Raw genomic sequence first — 23,223 nt, 5'->3', positions numbered from 1 at the left:
GGATTGGAGAGTAAGATCCATACGTACTGACACTCATTACATTACAGATAACTTTCTGCAATTATAGAGCAGATGAGGCCGTCCATAACTATATGTGTCCATGACTCAAATGTTCATGCCGAAACAGCCTGAAATTATTCTCAATTGTAAATTGTAGAATATGAAAAACTCTTCTGGTCATGAGAGTAACTGCAAGGGTATTATAACCCTACCCTTGATTATTTTCTTTCCCTAATAAAATAGATTTGATTTTTATTCCTAAACAAGTGATGATTTTGCCTAAAGCCAAGAAGGAGGTGACAACGTTTGATTGTAAGATGCTGTATTTATATTTAACCATGGAAAGCAGAAAAATTGTATCAAACTTACGCCCACATTGTAAAAAGAATGTATTTCTCACCGTGATCAGTTTCTAACCTTAACCAAGTAGTTTTTTAAAATCCAACCAAGAGGCAACAAATGTTAGCAAAGTGTTGTTTTGTTATTGGCAGAACTGAATTCCTAAGGAAAAAAATTGTTGTTGAACTTATTTGGAATACTTGGATAGAGTAGAGGTAACCGAATGCCTTAACTTACCTCCATCTCACTCACATTCATGTTCTTGTCAGCTGCTCTCTGGCTCCTTGTTCAATAGATAGACTGCAGTGTTCCACTATTATCATTATGTGATGCACTGATACAAAGTCCACAGTGTGGGACTGTCCTACGCAGAGAGCAAAAAATGCTTGTTTAACAAGTTGCTACATTTTTAAACAATGCTCAAAATTGGTAAATTTAGTTAGTCATAGTGTGAACATTCCTCTGTGCACGATCATGTATTTGATGTGTTAAAGGGAGTGGCTGATTTCACCTGTGTGTGTGTGTGAGAGTGTGAAAGAGAAAGAGGTGAGGGACTGCATTAAAGAGCTGCTGAATTAAATCTATCATAAAAGTATAATAACTCATTGAATGCTTGCTTTAAATTACAGCCCTGTCTGAGTGTTTTTGTAAGGAATCATTCAGATCATTGAAAAAATAAAAACCAGCCCTGTCCAAATCATCCTGTCTCTCGTGAACTATGCAGAAGTTTTATTGGTTGTAAGAATTTTATGACACACTCAATGAATGCAATATGCACTGTGACTGGGTATAACCACAGATTTCCCATGTTGATTTAATTCTGATTCACCAGGTCCCAGTATAATTTCATTTGATATGCTATCAGTCTGGTTGAAGGATATCTAAGTGAAACAGTTAGAAAAAGCCTCACACATCTGGCGAACAAAAATGTATTCATGTAAATAGAAAAAAAGATTGATCTCAGCACTTGATACATTTATTTAGGAGCATTCATATGAAGCTCAAATTGAATTTGACGATTTCATTTTTTTTAGATCCCTTCCGTGCTGGGTTACATTTGTATTTTAACAAAAAGACAGCATGACTAAGACCTAGACAAAGACTTGGACAAAATGCTTGGGTTGTTCATCAGAATCAAAAATTCCTCAAATGAATCTTATTTGCAAAGTTTGCAGAAGAACTGTTTGGACGACTGGAGGTAACACCACAAGCTTGTTCAAACAATTCCAACAGAAATATGTCATGGTAAGTACATACCAGAAGTTTTTGTTTGCCGGTGGAAACTATTGCTCCATTTGACAACAGGCAACCAAGCCCAAACAAATCTTAAATAAACATAGTGTTTGAGAAGATGCCAAATATGAGCAAGGCAGTAAACAACGGAAGGAGGTGACGTATTTATACTGTTTCTCAGATTGAGTTCATATTATGGGAGCAGGGATATTTTCAGAACACTTTGGCATCGTTTCTTTCTTTTGTTGAGAAAAAAATATATAAACAAACCAAACTATTTGAAGTCTGATTGTAATGATCCTACAAAAGATTCAAATTGTGGCTCATAATTCTGCTGCAGCTTGTTAAGCCTTAGTTTATCATTTTTTTGCCTGCCTCTGAGCTTTTAAAAACTGGAACTCCTGACGAAAGTAGTGAGCTCTTTCAGTGCTACAGGACTCAGATTGGACATCTACCAGCCCGACACAGCACAATTTGTCTCAAAAAATATTTGACACTGGGTAAGATTCTGTGTCTCTCAGACCTCAGTTAGGTTAGCTATAAATTGCTTTTTGTGACACAAGCCCAAAGCTCCATTACTCTCTGTGGAAAACCATCTCATGGAAAGAGTTGTCACTGTGAGGCTGATCTGCTCTCACAACTGACTGACAACATTCCCTCTCTATCTCTATTCGTTTCAATTCCGACCCCCACACTCTGCAGTGTGTTTGGATCAAACTGCTCCTGCAAGCATTTGTGAGTTTCAATCGATTTCGGGTACAGCCTCTCTCATTGTTGTCAGCCTGTCAGTCTTCAAAGCACCCACCTCTGGAGGTTGAGGAAACTGAATCCATTAGGCACACAAACTGATAGAATTTACCATTTACATATAAGTCTGAGCAACACTCCATGACCACAGCAGTACCTTCTCCCCCTCAGTGCTATTTTAAGTATATACCAACTTGGCTGTAACCTTGAAAGCCAACTAAAATGCTAAGTACTTAGAGACACAGTGTTTGTTTCGTGGATACAAATATTCTGATTTTATGTAATAAGAAGTTGCAGCTGTGTACTCACTGACCATACACAATATTTTCTGCACCATGATTCCATGCCATGCGGAAAACACTTAATGCATTATACAAGCCTTTCATTTTTGACCAATTACACAAGAGAGCCTGTTGTAGTCAGTTCAAGTATTTCCTGAAACAACCAAACTCTAATAATAAATTTATAATGCAATTTTAAAAGAAAAGCTGTCTTTGACCTGCATATAACCAGAGTGTACTTTCAGCACAATTAGTGTGTAAGAATGAGGCTGATGAATTCTTAAATGTACTTTTTAATGTAAACTTTCTCTTTGAGTGCTGTCAACGCAGAGTTCACGATGAGGATTGTGCCAACAATGATGGTGCAGTTATTTAGCAGTCTTAATGTTTCCCATGTTCTTCTGTTCTGTTCTTTTTTAAGCAGGTCTAGCCAAAAGTTGCAACAGAGGTTGAAATCTTAGTAAGAGCACCACATTTAATCTTGTAAATTTATTCAAATTAAAATGGTACAAATAACTGCTACTAAAAAAAACTTTAGTGGGTTCTTTTTATATATATATATATATATACACATATAACAACTCCCGGCTGTGGCTTTTCTGTATGGAGTTTGCATGTTCTCCCCGTGTAAGCGTGGGTTCTCTCTGGGTATTCCGGCTTCCTCCCACTGTCCAAAAACATGCATGTTCGGTTAATTTGGTGTCTCTAAAATTGTCCTTAGGAGTGAGTGTGAGCGTGTGTGTGGTTGTTTGTCTCTGTGTGGCCCTGTGATGGACTGGCAACCTGTCCAGGGTGTACCCCGCCTCTCGCCCGATGACCGCTGGGATAGGCTCCAGCCCCCCTGCGACCCAGTTAACACTGACAATTTCTCCTAATTTTACTGATATGGGATTTCAGCCATTCATTTTATTTTATTTTTTTATTGTTTATGAGCTAAATGTTTCCATTGTCTGACAGACTGGGATTAAAGTGGATTCATTTCACAACTGTTTCCTTGTACAATGGAGCCATGGTGTCGTCACTTGCCACTGTCTTGATAAAATTTAGTCTTCCCTAAGAAAAGAGTGTGTAGAAGCATGTATATATCATTTAGTTCCAATGGGATCTTCTCAGACCTATGGATCCCTATACCATCAGCAGTACTGACTTTTGAACTGTGTGTTGTGTCTGTTTCTATTGCAGTATTGCTTGATGGCCTGAAGATCACAACCATTAGATACTGACTTTAGGCTTTGTCTCTTGTGTATTAACATTTTTTGAGATTCCCTGTAGATGATGAAAGTTCACTATGAGAGTTTTTATTCTTTGAATACTTCTTACAGTTTGACCACACAGTCTATCAGAATATCTATCAGAAGGGTGTTATGGGGTGTTAGTCTAACAGAAGGTGAAATCCTTCCCATTATGATCTCCGAAAGACCTCCTTTGGGATGCACTCTGGAGATACCTTTTTATAGTTTCATTTCAAAATGAATTGACATTTTTTATTTTACATGAATGTTGGATTTCATTAATTCAAAATGTTTTCATTTTACTGACATTAGTTTACAGTTTACGTAGCTTCTCAACTTTGGAAAGCAAGGTTTAACATGTTAGTATATGAAGATGTACAAGTGTACTAACAATTCAATATAATCTGTAAAGAGCTGATGAAACGTTTTGCATGTGTTTTGACATGAAGTGAAGTATCTTTAATGATCTGCTTGGACCACATACTCCTAATAGGTCAGAAGTAAACAAATACACTTCCTGCTCTCATCAGGACTATTTCTGCTCTGGTGGAGCCAGTGAAAGCTGTTGGGTAATGATCTTAGATCAGAAAGCAATAGATTACACACAACCTTGATTTAACAAACCCTGACATTTCACGGGCAGAATATCTTGACTTAAAGGTGACACATGTCCCAGTCTCATTGGAGCATTTGAGCAAAAGCACCTTAGATGCTGAAAGGATTGAAGAAGAAACAATGATAACAAGGGCTGAGGATAGTCGATGGACACTTACCATTAAGAATGTAGATTATGTCTGAGGTCAGAGAAAGCAAACTGTAAACTGGAACAAATAAAAGCATTGTGTGGTTCTTCAGCATCTGATGGAAATAGAAGAAGGCTTTGTAAAATCACTTGAAAAATTGCAAACATGATGTCACAGCCCATTCATTTGTCAAGTTAGTGCACTGTAGCTCAAGATTTTCAGTTTGATTGGAGGATTATAATGAGAGGAAAGGGATTATGAAGTGAATCCTTCTTAATTAAGTCCACTGGGTGAATGTCTCAGTACCAATAAACTACTGAGGAAGTAAAAGTCAAGGTGATCGAGCAAAGAAATGAAGGAGAAGAGGAAAACATATTTACATGACAAAGAGATGAGTCTGTATTTTACATGGTGCACAAAGTGTACTTCTGACCCATTTGCAGAAAGATCCCAGGGGATTACCATCTTTCATTTCAAGGTATCTTTTAGTGGTGAAAAAAATCAGTCCTTCCAATCTTTGTTAAATCATTTTTCTCTCATTCCTGCTGTCTGCCATGAACGAGGCATCATCTTCCCTGTGTGCCGTTTCTGTCTATTTGAACCTTTATGCCTCCTCAAACGTTCTATTTTTGGTTTCTGGCATTGGCTTGCATATCTTCATCCTGGTCTCCCTTGTGTCCTGTCTGCTCAGCCAGCAAAGCAGGATTGGGAGCAATGTGGCCGTGCTCATCCTCAGCAGCACCAGCTGTGACGTTGTCAAGCTGAGCCTGCAGCCCATGACATTCACTGGAGGCAGCACGGCCGCTAGATGCTGGACTCTCGCTTGTATGAATTGATGTTAAGCACCCGACACTTGACAAGCCCTGCTTCCTTAATTACTTTTTCTATTTAGCTGACAGTGGTATGTGGCTGCAGTTACCTGCTTGACTGCTGGATTTTCCTGACCCTGCAGCTCTCTCATTTGCACCCTGTGGGGCAGAAAGAGCTGACCCTGAAACCCTTAAGTCGACACGTGGATCACCTGGAGCCTGTATCTTGCTTCTCCCTCATTAATGATGAAGTTATGAGGAGCCGCTTGCTGGGTAATACTGCTGTGTTTATGCCTTTAAGCCTTTACTTATATGCTCATGTTCATCATACCATTGTTCAGAGAACTAAAGCGGTGCACAGGAGCAGGTGTTCAGCCTCATATAGGTAACTGCATTAACAGCACACATACCTGGTAAGTGCTATGTATCAGAATATAATTATAATAAGTACTGATCCAGTACTAATTAGGTCTTAAAATGGTATGAATAAAATTTCAGATGAACAACAAAACATGGCATATTACACTGTGTCATTAGGATCAAAAACTATGCCAAAATTTAGAAGCAGAGCATGAACTTTTACAACCACCTTAAGCAGCAATAATTTGAGGTTATGGTTTTCTGGATGATGTTATCAGTCTTTCATATTGTCCCTTCTTTACGACATTGCTTCAGTTCTTTGAGGTTTTTGGGCATTAAATCATGCCCTGCTCTCTTAAGATCCCACCGCAGCATTTCCACAAGGCTGAGGCCTAAACTTTGACTGTAAATTTCCAACACCTTCATTTTTTACCTCATCAGACTTTCTGTTGTAGTTTTGCTCCTGTGCTTGGAATCACAGTCCTGTTGCATGAATTGTTTCAGCTCTCTGACAGGTAGCACATTTGCTTTGGCATACAGATATACTTAACATATCATCATGATTCAATACATAAAACCTCAGAACTAAAAGAACGTGTGCTTTCATTTTTTTCCTAAGCAATGTTGCATTTCAATTGAGACTCGCTGACATCACAGCATCACATGTAATATGAGTTGCTAAAGAGGATGAGTCCTGGATTTTAATGTTCTGATGTAATGTTTTATGCATGTCCAGTGACGCATACAATACAAAGGCAACATTATTGTGATAATTTTTTCATGAAAGAGATTTTGCTCAGCTTTTACATATTTACCAGTTCTACCCTGTTTTCACATACTTTGATGCAAATGTTGTTCTATACTTAGTAAATTGTATCGCCCATTTTGTAGAAGTACCACTGTGCAAATAAAGCTTTTGGTCCACATTTTAGCTTGGTGAACAGACCACTACTTGTAGAGTGTGTTGTAATTTCAAAAGTAAAACATTCCAAAGTGATCATACTTTCATGAACGAGCTGGAAAGATCTTTTTTCTGAAAAACTGCAGATATTATAAAAAGTTTGGTACGGTAAGGTAAATGCCTTTAGAAATTAAATCAAATTTAAGGGATAAAATGAAAATGGTATTCTAAGCTTTAGGCACTTTTTAAGACCTTTTTAAGATACTGTTTCATACTTAACAGAACACTTTTTTTGCTTGTCAGTAGAATAATTGCAGAATGTTCTACTATTCTATCAGCAGAATATTGAAGGCAGATATGACGGCTGTAAATGATACGATGTACAATCCTATCCCAGTTTAAGCTTTTTCCATTTTGCTCTTGTGAAACTCTTACCTGAGCTTTTATACATTTAGAATTTTGCATTACAAAGCTATAAAAACACTCTCTCATAGTAAAGCCAAAACAGATTCAGATGCTTTGTTAATCCCAGAGGGCATTTCATTTCTACAATCTGACAATGTATATTTGAAAATATTGATTTCTGAAACGCACATCTTTGACTCTTTGTCCCAAAACTGAATTGACTCTCATTTAAGTAACAATTCCTCACTGGTATTACACCATTATGTCCTGTAAGTGCAATGTTTGCAACCATCTGTGTGTCAGGAGATGGTAAGAGATTTGTTGCTAGAGCTACTTTGCAGCCCCATAATCCTACTCTGCATGAGTAAAGAGCTCAGGAGCAGGAGTGACTTTTACTGCAGCAGCATGACACCAATAATCACTAGCTAGAGAAAAAAAAAAAAGCATAATCCTGTCAAATGGGCAGCACAACAAGCTGACCGCTGAGGAAAGACATGTAATGCAGGGCTAATATATATAGTTTTTAAATGTAGAAAGTTAAACGTTTAAAGAGATGTTGTGTTAATTTGTGTAACTTTGTACTGCCAAATGTGTCAGACTATGAGACCGACGTGAATTTGAGTTCATTAAAAAAAAACACTTGAATTTCGTTGTTCCACGTTAAGTTAACTTTAAATATCACTGCGATGGATAAATGTTGTGGTAGAAAAAAAAAATGTCATAGGACACATACACATCAGATTTTATTTAGTTTGCTGTGGGGTGAATCTTGGTCAAACTGTGCATTCATTTACCACTGCTTACTGAGCCTATTATTACAGACTACTATGTCTGAAATGTCTGACTTTTACTGCATCAAACTGTATGCAGCAGTGAAATATTATATTTTATTCATGATTTATATCTACTGTGTTTAGAGCTGAAGCCCCGGTCCAACTGGACTAATGGTTATGCAGTGACATCTAGTGGTACGTGACTTACTTCTGCACTGGTTGCTTTTCATCACAGACATTCATTGAAATAAATCACAGATCCACTTTGTTCACACTTTGAAGCTGTACTGCAGAGAATAAAATCTAGAAATTGGAGCTCAAATCACTACAGTAAGATAAAAGGGAACTTTTAGCAATTCATATGAGAATCTGAGTGTTAAAGTGCCATTGAGGCCATCTATGAGATCCCTACAATAAACTCATCTCATTCTTCAGGTCAGTTGGTGGTGCTGTCTGCCCACATTTGAAACTATTGCTTACTGTAAATCATGAATGACTGAGTAATATCCATTAATCTTCATGATTGATTCTGTGAGGGGGATGCAGCACTGGATAATGACTACGCATATTTATGAGCTTCTTCAGTCATGACTTAGATAATTATGGCACATATAAGTTACGCATTGCAGCCAGTTTGCCTTGACTTCCTTGAAGCTTCTGTAGGTCACCCACAGCATGGAGCTCCCACCACTAGACCTTTAACCCTGGTAATTTCCCATGGGTCCCTTCAGCATAGAGTTGCATATAGAAAATGGTAATTAGTGGCATGTCAAACTGCCTGTATTGTGTAGTATAGTAACTAGATAAATCACAAATAACATGTTTCTGAAATGTAATGCGTTTTCCAAAGTGGGTAACTTGTGGAATATGATTTAGTAACATGTAATAATACAAGCAACATTCAGCTCAATTACAGGTGGCAGGTTGTGTGGAAAATTAACTTTCCTGAATGGTATCGAAGCAAACTTAATTTTGTACATTTCGTTTGACAGTTATTTATGATTATTTTTCATGTTCTTATTTATAAAAAGGTTTTTTCTTCAATAATTTGCAGTCTTCTACTGCATGTTAACGGCTTTACATTATAACAGCTTTAACATCTGAATGTACGGCCTCACAGTTAACGTTACAGAGAACAGTGTGTCTTTGTTGTGAACATATCACATGGACACGGCATGACCACTCTTCATAAAAGGAGGTCAAGAATTATCATTCCTATTGATGTTCTGTACCATTTATTTTGTATGAGTCAAGATGCTGAATAAGATGGCTTGGAAAGCTCTGATAGGTCAACTTATGGATCAAGGAAAAGTGACCACTGTAACTGAGTTTTACGACTTTTTTTACAGAAACTGCATCATTTCAGTTACATAAATCAATGTCGTCTCCATATGCTTTAGTATAATTTACTAATGACCAGCTGAATATGTATTCTGTATATGTACTGAAGCGTAACATCAGATTTACACATAAAACTGAATGAAGGACCAGATATAAACTTAAAGAAAGAAAGAAAATTAGCATCACATGTATTGTGTTTTCTACTTTCTTTGTTTTTTTTTTCTTTAGAGTTTATATAACACAAAGTTCCATTAATCTTCAAGAGGTGTATTTATATTTCCCACATTCAAAACACAAACTCTAGTCTGTGTTAAAAAAAAGCTGACTGACTATTTCAGTATACGAGTTCTTTAATTTCATGCGGATTGATGTTTGGTGTTTTTAACTATGTAGTGCCAGCTAACATTTACTATAATTACAGACTCATGAACATATATAACATTACTCCCATGTAAAATATTGTGTAAGATCTTTCCTTGATTCAAAGAATCATTTCAGTCTACAGCAAGTGTCTTCAGTTGCCTAGCAACTCCAGCCCCGGTACGGACTAATGCTGTCTCTTGCGTGGAGGTAAATCGGGGGGCAATCTGATTTCAAAATAGGTTGAATGTAGGCGAGGGTCAAACTTTGCTGTTGCTCCAGGGCAGTTTTTCCAACCAGTACTGGATTCTGATTGTGCTTAAACAGGAATGTATCTCAGAAGGGGGAACTGTGCTTCAATTAAAATAAGCTTAAAAGATTTAAAGAGACCAAGGACAACAAATCAGATAGTATCTAATGATGGGAAAATAACATTTAGCTACTGACCATGTTCGCTAGAGCTTATAAGTTCTCCAAAACAATGAAATTAACCATGCTTGCCACCTGAAGTGCCATAACCCCAGGCAAGCTGTGGCTCTGTTCAAAGTATGGAAATTTGCTTTGTGGACTGCAGCCATGTCCTTTCTCCATAGTATGTATAATTGCAGCGGTGCCTCTTACATTCACACGTGAAATGCAAATGCCTACGGCAGTTGCTCATCCTCTCCCAGGTTTCCTGCTTCTAGTCCGTTACGCTTCACTAAAACAGTTACACATTACCTTCAGGAAATCAGCTTGTCTTTTGCAGTGCTCCCTCTATTTCTTTGTTCATTAAAGTTTCATGCCAGATTTTTACTTTGATAGCATATGTATATTATATGGCATTGTGCTGGATGCAGGTAGCATCACAAAAGTTGAGAAAAATCTTGAAAGAGCACAAGGCTCTCTTTTGGATGTGCCATTACGTATGAAACACTTTTAGAGCAAGAAGAGACATTGAATTATGTTAAAACTCATCCATCCAGCACATCGCACGACTATAAAAGAGACTGCATATATCATTGGCTATACTATTTGAAATTCCATAGGTTGTTGTGCTTTCTATCCCATCCCCTCATGACAGGCTGCATACATTTCCAATTCAAGTGCAGTCTGAGAAATGCCATCTCCGAGTTTTAATGGCCAGAATAAAGTCAGAGCGACTTGCATAAGGCAGATGTGAGAGAGATGTGAGACAGATAGATATCCTCATTCACTTATCATGTGGCATTTTGGTGATAATTTTTCCACCCAGAAACTGAATGTAAAATGTTAAATCTGGTTGCAGATTTTCTTCTTCCTACTTTGCTAAAGCATGGGCCATTTCTGAAAAACATCCTGCAAAGGATGGGAGGCTCAAATCTACCAGATTTATTTCATAAACTTATCAACTTTTACTTTACATATTTTCAATTTTATTTGAAGGATATAATAATAGATTCATCTTCCACCCTTTGGAATACCTACCACCATAAAATACAAGTACAAGAAGAATGCAGACCAGAGGGAAAAAAAGGGGAGCATTTTATATGACTGATAGTACATGTTTAAAAAATCTATTTTGTGTGTGCAAAGACAAATGAGGATAGGCAAAGGCAGAAAACAGGAGTGCCCATTGGTTTTGGCTTTTCACAGATGATGATTATTGATGAACAAAGATCTTCGGAGTGATCCTGAATTTATTTGTTTTCTTCTTAACTAATGCAACTCATTGCTAGATAATAGTAGTGGGCATTTAAGATGGTTGCTAGCTCCAACATAACTGCTATATGTGAAAAATGGCAACTCACTGTTACCCACAAATTGAATGGAAAAAAAAATCATATTGTAACAGTTTGATTTCCACCAAGGTGTTTCAGCTATGCCAAGCTCTCCTCTTCCAGTGTGAAGGAGAAACAAAGCAGCAGGGATTTAGAGGTGTCTTAATGATAAACAATCAGTTAAAATGTGTTGGTGTTTATTGTGATATAGTGATGTCTGACAGGTTAAGTAATTTCAATGCTGGATGTCTCAGTCTCTTTCTACCTCTCCTCTCTCAGTCTCTCTTTTTTTTTCTTTTGATGCATTTGCACTACTCTCTTTTTGCCCCCCAAAAAATCACTTTGTCACATAATGACGCATCATTTCACATGCTGAATTTTTAAAAACTGGAACTGGAAATCCTTTCTCAGCATGCAATATCCATTAGGCAGAAAATTATTCATATGGCTCCCTTGCATTATTTATCACTTAATGAAGAGAAATATGTGCCATTAAAGTCCCACCATTGTTACCCAGCTATACATTTTCTCTCAGGATTTCAGGTGTCTATAGGATTGCACTGTGGCAACTGACTTTTGATCACACAGCAATAGAATTTTAAATGATCACATTCCCATATCACCTCTTAAAGGTTCAGTTCATGGAGGTCTGACAAAAATTTTCTGGAGTTTGTCGAGAATGACATCACATTGTTTTTTTGTGGGATTGTGAGGAAGGTCTAGTGGTCCCAGGGCAGAAATACATGAATAGCTAATACCGGATCAAAAACCTATACTTCGCTTCTTTCCAATCATATCCTCTCATGTGCGGCACTTTCTCTTTCTGATGCATTGCAGACAACCAGTTTCAGGAGTTGAGATACAACATAAAACAGCAGGCAGAATGTAATTTGGAAAGACAGGAAAATATCTTAGAGCACCATCAAATGCATTTATTCTGGAGACATTTGTAGCTGCTGAAAATAACTGCAAAGCATCAAGCAGATATCCCTGTGTCAAATACAAACTGTCACAGGGTATTACAGTCAAGGTTGGCTTGACTGTGTGTTGGGTTATGGGGGTATTTGTTGTGCTGTGCAGGGGGAGCAGATGGAGACTTTGCAGGTGGGAGAATCAGGCTTCTGCTCTGGGTAGAAGCTGAGAGGAGGAGTTGTATGTCTGCTGCTTATATCCTAGCCCCTCTGGGGTTCCTAATATCGCAGTATTGAGGGTGATAAATGGACCTGCACAGGCGACACTAACCATGTTCATGGTTCAATGATTTGGTCACTCAGTTTTTCTAAACAGAATGGATTGTTATTCTTAAAGGGATCACTATCAAACTGCGGCGTACAAATTTCAGAGTATGTTTTCTTCCTGTGTGTGAGCTTGTTAACCATAACTAAATAAAATTCATGGATGCAGACAAAGGACTGTACATGTTTACAATTAATATGTTTTTATAATGTAATACAATAAATACAATAAAGTTTGACTGCTTACACGCATATGCTTACATGTCTGAAAATTGCAGTAAAGAGCACCGGCATTGTAAATGTGCAGAGGCTGACCTTTTACAGCAAATAAACAGTAGCTACTTACCGTATGCTGCTCGTTGTCTGTAACCTGCAGCTTTTAAGGGTCACAAAGAACACTTAATATCTGAATATACATGCGGAGACGTTAGTACTTCTAAAAGTAGTCTGTGGTTAAACAAACGAGGAAAATATAATTAATCTGTTTTGTTCTGTGTCAGGATTTTGTAGATACTCAGTGTTGTGCAATTGGAACTTCTAGACTTCTGCTTTTGAGCTGGCCTCATTTTGTCCTGTGCTTTCCTCTTTCCAGCACCACCCCGCAGACCCTTACCTTTGTTTACACATCCAGCCTTCTGGTTTTTCCTCACTGTGTTGAATAATTGACATTCTCTTCTCCTTTGATATGTACTTTCATGCTTTTTTCCTCAGCCTTGTAAAAATCTTCTCACATAGCACTCTTTCCCTGCTGAGTTTAGAGTGAACCTCAGCACAGCACTGATTTCATAGCGACAGCCTCTTTAATTTAATATTGATGTATAATTCAATCGTTTTTTTGTTGTCGTTCATTTTCACAAAAGAAGAATGTAAATGAGAAAACTAGCGTGCCTGGTATGTCACCAGTGTTGGCAATTTTCAAAACCACTGGAGAAGTGGCTATCTCTTAAGTTCTTTCTGTCCAAAGGTTTTTAATGTGGTTGTTTGGTTGGGTCATTGTTAAAGCACAATGTGCACACCCACAGCTCATAACGTTTAGAAGATTGTTGATATAGAAAAAATACTGCCTGCTCACTGGAGCCTCATTTATTGTATGCTCTGGGCAAGAAGCATTTCAAAGTGAGAAACGATCTTCAACTGTAACAGTTGTTGAAATGCATGACATAAAAAACTGTTTCAAACAGGGCAGCCACAGAAATGTTTAAATCCCCAGATATTTAAAGCACCTTGAAGTTCTGTCCTAGGCAGGATCTACTCTTTTATTTATTTGAATTCCTAATTCCTAATTATTATGAATTTACTGTAAATCTGATAAAATGAGAGTAGATGAACAGGTTTAATACGCTGTTAAAAAGTAATTGATCTAATTATTTGTATATCTTTCAGACAGCAGGTAATTTGAAAGAGAAATAGACCAAAGGAAGGTGTGACGACCAAAGGCTGAGAGACCAGATTGAGAAAGAAAAAAGACCTTGCTCGTGCTCATTTGGGCGCAAGCATTGACAAGAGACAACCCGCTAATTAGTTCCCTCTGTGAAGGGGCGGGGCACCAAGAGTCCCTCAGCTGTCATTACAGTCGATAATAATGTGAAACACCTTGAGCTGCTCAAGAGATATAACTTAGATGATTTCCAGTCATTTCTTCTAACAATGCAGTGACAATTACTATAAGTCTGGACAGCAGTGACTGCTGCACTGGGTTCCAGTTGTTTTGTGTTAAATCGGGAATATAATACATGGAAACCCCACATCGTGCACTCCAGGAAGTCCCCAGAAATAACTAGAACAGATTTTCTCTGCAAAAATCTAGGAAAGAAGATTCAATTAAAAAAAGTGAGGAAGAAAAAAAAAGGGGGCTCTCCACTTGCATCTTTTTCTGCTTAATATAACCCGATGAAGACAATTTGACACGAAAGTGATTATGCATCCAGGCTAGGAAATGTGAAATAGGAGCACCAGTGGGACACAGATTCATAAACAGCCAGTGAAAGTGATATTCTGTTGAAATGCAAATTCGGTGAGGGTTTTGTTCCAGAGGCATGCAGGGTGAAATTGGCCTTTAAACACATTGGCATACTGATGTCTTGTGGTGCCTCCACTCTCTGCCCAATCAGAATAACCATGGCATTATAATTGACTTGTAGTTCACATGACAGTGCACACATTAGCACCAGGTTGATGTCTCTAAAACTAAGGTTTGTCTTGGCTGCACGTGTTGAATGTCAGTACATGCGCCTGTGTCTGTAGGTATGGAGCCAATATGCCCCCCCACCATCAATTTTTTTTCTATATATATATATTATACTACCCTGGGTAGTTAAAACAAACATGAAAAGGATGTTATAAATAAATGAAAATTTTTGCCCACAGCTGTGTCTTAATCAATAAAACATAAATTAATGTAGCTTGAGGGCTTTTCAACAGCTCTTGATGATTTCACATGTTATGAGTTGTATGTTTTCTACTCTGTAAGTCAATCCAGGTTTTCAGATTCTAGGTACGTGTATGTGTTCATGTCAAAAAAAAAGGAAAAGAATGTCGACTATCTAAATGCTCCAGAGCAAGTTAGGTTTTCAGCATAAGTTGCCATGGTAATAAAACCCAGTAAAACATGAACTAGCTTCACTAGCTGAACTTGGAGTTACCTCATTAAGTTACTTCTCCTGCTCCATAGTGCAGGCCCCAAGTATTTAGTTGTGTTGATCAAGATTAATTAAAATGTCTATGTGATACCAAGCATGACTTTTAAAGTCTTGTATTCCTCTAAATCATTTCTTTTATTTCACCTTGTTTTGTGTCTTTTGTAAGGGGGGTGGGTCAAACCATGATGTTCACCAACTCCCAACCACTTAGTTTTCGGTGTTTTAACTACGGATGTACACGACTAATCGATTAGTTGACTAACGCACAAAGTCGACCACTTTTTAAAAAAGGTCAACCGATTTTTGTTTGGGGCAGGAGGAGACTCGTGTTTCACTGTGCAGAGATGGGAAACTAATGTTTACGCCACCGTTTCTGTTGGAGTTTGCACGTATAGCGGAAGCACCAAAACTAAGCGAAGTATGGCAGTAGTTCATTCAACTGGATGACAAAGTTGCATGTACAATAGGTTGGATGAGGCTAGCTCACTGCAGTTCTACGAGCACGATGGGGACTCACTAAGCCATCACAAACAATGTTGGGCCTCAGGAGCAAAAAGACCACACGGAAAATGAACAAAAAATGACTGGTTTCGTTGTAGCTAAACACTCGTGTGACAGTAAACAACAGTAGCTGCTTTTGGCGGTTAATGTCAGTTTAATGATGTCACTTAAAATGCCCATCCCTAGTTTTAACCATACCACTTACTTTTGCAAGCCTAAGCCCAACCAACAAACAGTAATGGATGAGCGAGAAGTTTCAAACTAATGTATAAATAGAAATTGCTGGGCAGGATGATTAATGTATGTAACCCTACCATCTTTCACGATGGTTTGTAATCTCTTATGTAAATGATGTTTCTTCACTGGTGCTTTTTTAAAACCCCTTTATCTACATTTCTTTCTATCTACTTGCTATTTGTCTGCTGATGTTTATCATTTCTGCACCAAAAGCCCACAGAAAGTTCCTTGTTGCAAGTATTATTACCTTCTTGGCACAATAAATAGAATTCAGATTCTCAATTTCATGAAAATGTTCCAACAGCTGAACATGAGCTTTTTGGCCTTTACAGCTGGTAAAACACTCCTCGCAACACAAATTGCCCTGGACTATATTTCCATATCAACAAATGTGAAAAAAAGTGCCCCAGGAAGCAATTCAGTGTTTGTAGACTATGTTTTGTGACAGTTCCACAACCTTCCATTAGACTGTCTTGTATGATCATACCAGACGTGTTGACTTAGATTACATTATTTGGACTTAGGAATCGATTTACTAAAAAGTAAATAACGATCATCCCATGGCAGCAACAAGTTAGGCTGCAGGAAATTGATACAATAACTCACAACCGTTTATGTTTAGTTTGCATTCCATCTATTACTGATTTGCTGTTACACAAGAGTGAAACTAGGTCAGCAGCATATTACGACTTCTTTAAGACTTCAAAAACTCAGAGTTTAGGACTTGTGACTTGACTGACATCAGAATTTATATGAAAAGACTCTAAACTTGACTGAAAATAACTTTATTTGGGCTTGTCTCAGATTTATAATATGTTATTTAATTAAATTTGAAGATGTTATGAGATGCAATTAAACCACAGAGTGATGCACTAGAGCAGCAAAATTTAACTGCAGAACAAACACAGCCAATAAGCTTATTGGAAGTCCTTTCAACTTAAGAAGGTGTTCGATTTTTTTACTGGAGACAATCTTGGAACTTTGCTCATATTAACAACATTGAGTTGTGAAAAAACAATGAGCTGATGAGCACGAGGACGTCAGAGGGAGAGATGCTGAGCACTCTGGTAAAAACGTAAATACACCATATCTGCAAATAGCAAGTATAATATGGAGTATTATGGTGTAAAAACATAAATTGGAGTTTCAGTAGCATTGAGTAATGTTACTGTGTGTGACTCAATATAATGTTAATTATGCAAATACCACTTGATGAGTCGAATATCAAAAAGGCCGACAAAAGGAATAGGAAGCCAATGACAGGCAAGGAAGATTAGAACATTGCAGACAGATAACATGACATAACATGAGAGATAGTGGCCGTTTGAATTGATTGCTGTGGTAGTTTTCAGATATTTTAGCGCAGAAACCGGGTGAGGCAGGTTCACTTGGCGCTAACCTTGAAGCGGTTCATCCCAGATTTTGTACTTCCTTTTTCCTACATTACTCAAATGTGTTTTATCTATTCGTTTAAAAGATGTGACGTTTGTAAGATTTGTTATTTTATCTCCCATTTGATTAACTAGTATTGAGAAGTGCTCTTTAGATCAAGATTATTATTGCACAGTTATAAGAACATAGAAATAAAAGCAGCCAATGTTTAGTTAATACAGTGAGTTATATTGCTACAGTAAGTAATACTACTTACCATATACCATAATGTTTAGCTTTAAAAGGTCCATTTAAATTGATCAAGTGTCATACAGTAAAGGGTCTTTTGCAGGGCACAGGCTGCAGATGCATCCTTGTCTCAGTGAGTCAGCTCTACGATTGGCATTCATTTGAACTCCCTGCAGGATTTGAAGCAATAAATATGGAAATCTGAGCATGAGAGCCAAGCTCTTGTCTAGCTGCTTTTTGCCTATTGCACAATTTAGTTAAGTATCTCTTTAGTGTAAACAGACTAATAGTAAACAGTGAGACTGGGGTTTTCACAGCTGCCAACTATTCAACACGATCACTTGGAAAACAATTTTGAAATAACAATTCAATTTTTCCAATTTGCCCAATCCATGCTATCGACACTACTTTCTTTTTCAGTAATTATGCATGTCAAATAATAATTGTTGGAACAGAGAAATCATCTTTACACAATACATTCTGCATGTTAGATTTTGCTTTTTGAAAGACTTGAGGAAAAGATCAGTGCAGCCTTGAGCGCTTGGCACAAAAATATCCATAAATCCCTTCTCCCACTCTGGGTAGTGACACATGCTGTGACTAAACCTTTTCCATGATAATGCCATTAAAATTGTCATAGACAAGAGCATGTCCTAATAAAGACAGTGTGGCAGTAAACATTAAAACATTCAAAAGTATGTGTGATGACAACATTAGTATTAGCATTACTGCTTCTGCACCATGATTAAAAGTCTTTATTTGCTCAATTATTGGCATCTCGGGAAGATCTCTTGATTTTTGAGGCTACCTGGGAAAGTGCTTGATATGGGAAGTTGTAATCAGCCTCTACCTGAGACCCAATCACCAAAACTGGGGAGTCACAAAATACCACAAATGTGCTCAGAAACACTCAAAGCAGTTCAGCCAAGCTTAAGTTGGATGCTTATGATGAGAAAAGATGACAGGATACAGTATGCACACTGTTTACAAAAGGGTTAGTGTGAGTTGACTATGGATATAGAGTAAAACTGTCAAACAGTAGTATTACGACTTTATAAAAAGTCTCTTTAAGACTGGGGACTGAAAAAAACTATTCATGCAACTTCGCAAAATGTCTAATTAATTTAACTAATGTCTATTAGACCTTGGACCTTGCTATATTAGTGATAATTTGTAGTTATGTCACTATGTGAGCCCTTAACACTAATGTTTTTAATGAGGCTTGTGAACCCTCACCATGAGAAAGTTTCGAAATTGGCTAGTGTTGTGTGTAGCCTTGGCTGTTTGATGTCCTCTGAAATAAAAGCAGGAAACAAATAACCACATGAGGTATTGATGAAGTACATGGTCATCATCCCATCCACATTTAACAGCTGTAATATGTCCTCGGACTTTTTACACCAGCTTGTGTTATAGCTAAACTGGTCTACAGATGTTAAACTGCAGCACATATAAAAAAATTGTAAGATTACTACATTTTAAGGAAATTAAATATTGTACATGCCCCTGTTTCCTTTGCACACTGCAAGATGTTTACATTTTGTATTGACCCTGTGACAACTGTGAAATGGCACAGATGGTACATGTTCTAAAATATTTATATGGATGTTGGAGGGTGTTTCCACCACAGACTGTCATGAGAGAGAACCAAGTTCAAGTCCCAACTTTTCTCTTTCCCGCACTGCCGTAATTCTCAGCTGATTAGTTTCAGTGTTGAATATACACATGGTTGGCCTAACTACTGATAAAACTGAAAGGTTCATTAAACAAAAGAGCGGGCAATGAAAAATGTTACTAAAACACAAGTTCTTCCTCTTCATTGTAACAATCTAATGTTTTGAACATGCTGTACCGACTTACAACAGATTTTCTTGTAAAAGCTAAGAGCTGCATTTCATAACCCAAAGGGAGAATAGGTGCTGAAGAAATTAGCCAAACTCTGACTGAAATGTGTGCAGGTCTGTGGAGTGCCCTACTATTATGGAAAGAAAAACATCACAAATTGCTCAAAATGAAGCTGGAATTATTTCATAGTGCCCATATGAGAACTGTGTTAATGCTCTGCGCTGAATGTCTGTTACACACAGAACTGACAGGGGCCTTCAGCTCATCCGACCGTATGCGGCAGAAAAGAGAGAAGATCCTTATTAATCTGTAAAAGGTTAAACTAAAACTCCTGATGTCAGCTTGAAACACTCAACGTGAGTCTAAATTCTCGTGGACAAGATTCCAGGTTCTAGTTCTTTTCTTGTTTGTGATGTGAAACTGAGCGTGTTTGCATGTAATCTTTGTTGCTTCACTACATTGTATACCTAATTGTAAACAGGAGATGTGCATGCAGCTACTAATGACTGAAAATACGCCCACAATGTATGCAGACTGCAGCCATTGTAAGAAGACATCTGGCATGACTGTGCTGGCAAAGAGCAGCATATAGAAATAATAATAGTATTGCTCTAGATGTCTGACTTGAACCACTAAAATTCATTAAAGATGCTGGACTGTTTGAACTTCATATTGTAATATTACATAGGAAGAAATATGGCATATGGCAAGAGGTGCATGTTTACGAGCACATGACATTATATGTGATTAATTTCAAACCATATGTTACTCCACTGCTCCTGCATGTTCCTGAACATGAAAGCATGGGTCAAAAATGTCTTTTTCCAGCAACATGCCCCATGGACTCTAAGTGGGTTGTTTGAGGCAGGCTTGGTTGTTTTTGTGCATGGCTGTAATCAGGTAATTTTGGGGCTTACATCTGTGATCAAAGCACTGATATTTGATCAAATGGAGCCGTGTGGTTGTAACCATACCCTTCTGAGGAGGTACTGCACTGGGGATCCATTTTACTTGCAAACTGCAGGCCACAGGAGACAACATATCACAGTCATAAAACTCTGTGATTAGGTCATGGTCACTTGTTTCACCATTAGCACCGTACATAATACTGTAAATGGGTCTCCTTTCAGGCTTTCATCCACGCATAGAGTTTCTCCACCTCTCTGGAGACCCCAAATATAGTATATTACTGTATTTTTGAAAAACCTGACCTTAAAAAGCGTCTCACCACACAGCTGCACTAGCCATAGACTTATACTACGATTACCACCAGCTTGATGCAGCATTATCTTGCTCATTATGTGGTCACTCATCAAAATCATTTCACACAAGACATTGATTTTAATGATTTTGTTACAAGCTTAAGTAAAATACGAGCTTCTGGGGAAGAGGAATTTCACAGAACTAAAAGCACAGAAATACTACACATCAGCTTTATCGTCCATTTATACACATTCGGATTCTGACAGATTTGTTTTCTTTCTTCAAAGTTACTGTGCATGAAAATTGGGACATTTAATAGTGGAGTCAGCATGTCAGTGATTCTAACAATTCATATAAATATAAAAATACATAGAGAGACACTGATGCAGGTAAGGTAAAAGGTTTACTGGAAGGCAGGTTAGACTTACCATATACCACCTGTAGATCTATAGATACAACAATATAATACATGTCTAACCTTTTACATCGTGTAAAAATTTTCAGGAGTTTGACTGCTTGAAAATAGGTAGAAAATGATAACATATTGCAAACAAAAGACAAAACCAAATATGGACCAGGCTGCTGTCTAATAAACTGAACTTGGTGCTAATAATGTTGCCTTCTGTTTTGGTATTGTGAAATTATTTCAGTGGGACCTTCCACCAAAGCCTGCTCTCTAAATAATCATTTCTTGAAACATGTTGCCCTTCGGACATGGATAAAGGCTTTGTTCTCAAATAAAACTGGATATTGTAAAAAGCCGCACTGGAATCACTTTGCTTTCTGACGTGATTTATCAGCAATGTAATAAATGCCAGTTGAACAGGCCCAGCCTTCCTATAAAACATGCTTAACAAATAGCAGATTGCTGACCGCAGACGGTTACTCTAAGTTTTCAGAGTTTCCTCATTAGGGATTGATTCACTGTTGCTGCTGACCTCATATCCCATCGCTGTGTAAAATTAGACAAATTTGTTAAAGAAAATAAAAAAATTTAGAAGCTGATGATTTTGTTACAACAGCAAATAAATAAGCTGGATGTTGAAAACTCACAATAACATTTTTACCAAAAAGATTTTTATGTTGATTAGAAGTATCACAATTAGGCTGATCATGCTTTCATGTGGAGTGGCTTGTGGTGCTGTGGTTAGCACAGAGGGGCCCCAGTCGAACTGCTGGCGGATGGATGTTTTAGTGTTTTGTTAATTTGGGGTTTTCTACTTGACATCCTCTTTGGTGTTTCTCCCTTCTCAAGCTCAAATTAGTGAGGCTGTTTTTGAGTCATCTGGCCTCTTTAAGGCCAATAGCACAATCCCAAAGCCGGCTGAGCGCTATCTTTGTTAATCACTTTTGGCACCAATAGATCAGGAATGGAAGAAATCAGAGAAGCTTTTGATTTATGGTTAAAGACAAACACATTGCAATGAAGTATCATGATTGCAACAGAAGAAGAGGATTGTTGGACATTAAAAATACTATCTACATGTGTAAACGAAGAGTCTTAAAAGCTCAATGTTTTGTGTGATACTAACACAACATATAAGACATTAAGGTTCTTCTCTTTAAGAATTATGTATGCATATGTTCCTCTAAGCTAGATATAAGTATTTAATACCTCTGTGGAGATGAGGCTGTTCTGTAAATATATAGCTGAGTGGACCAAAATAAGACAAGGCCTATTTAGAGAAAACCATAAACACAAAGGGGACTCAAGAGACATATTAATACAACTGGATATCAGGTCATTGTGCATGCATTATCTTTTCTCATCTATTTTCTTTTGCCCAGTGTAAAGCAATCGTCTCCTTCAGAAGACACCATTAAGGTGCCACAGGCAAATTCTCACCATGCTTAATATTTATGATTCCGCTACTTTGCAGCACTTTATGGATAAACAGTCATGGTCATCAGAATGTCAGCTGTCCTTTTCACTGCTTGACTGACCGCTGGCCTGTCTTGTTTATTTGCCTTTTCCTTCGTGTATCTCTGGCTTGACAGGATACAATTTGACAGAGATGAGCTTTACTGTTCTATGGCCTTTTTCAGTGCTATATTTTTCCACTGTTCTGTGGCCTATAGATACCTTCATGTTCCATGACTAATGTTTGATGCTTTTCGAAACTTTCAATTCTGATGGAATCTATTACATCATCTAAAACAAATGGGAAAATGATTTGATTTAGATAACTCACACTGTTGGTATGAATACTAATGGGATGAAAGTGTTTAAAGTGTTCAATAATTTTCAAATATTTTCAGTAATGCACAGTTTGTATCCGCACTTCCACAATCAAATCCCGGTCCCGGTCCGTTGCTTCTCCTCTGACTGCTTCACTCTTTCACACTCATTAGCACTGGTGAGCTTTCTGTAACTTGCTGCCAATCTGTCAGTTTTCTTCATTTTTTTACTTATTTTTACCTGTTTCACGTTGTATGTGTATCATACATATAGTTATATTTCACATATAGTTTCCAGCAAACAGTTTTCTGTATATATCTCATGTTTTCATTCAGCTATTTTGTCAAGTTACACTTGTTAGTTCTCCCTATTGCACAAGTATCGCTACATATGTGATAAATAACGATTTGTACACTTTTGTATATGTTGAATTGTAGCGTGTTGTGTGCTGTAATATTGACTTAGGCACCTTCACGTTTTTTGAGACTGTGATCTTCACAC

Source organism: Leuresthes tenuis, unplaced genomic scaffold (genome assembly GCF_036924035.1).
Source record: "Leuresthes tenuis unplaced genomic scaffold, fLeuTen1.0.hap1 SCAF_11, whole genome shotgun sequence".
In the NCBI taxonomy this organism is placed as follows: domain Eukaryota; kingdom Metazoa; phylum Chordata; class Actinopteri; order Atheriniformes; family Atherinopsidae; genus Leuresthes; species Leuresthes tenuis.
Note: the sequence above shows the minus strand (reverse complement) of the source record.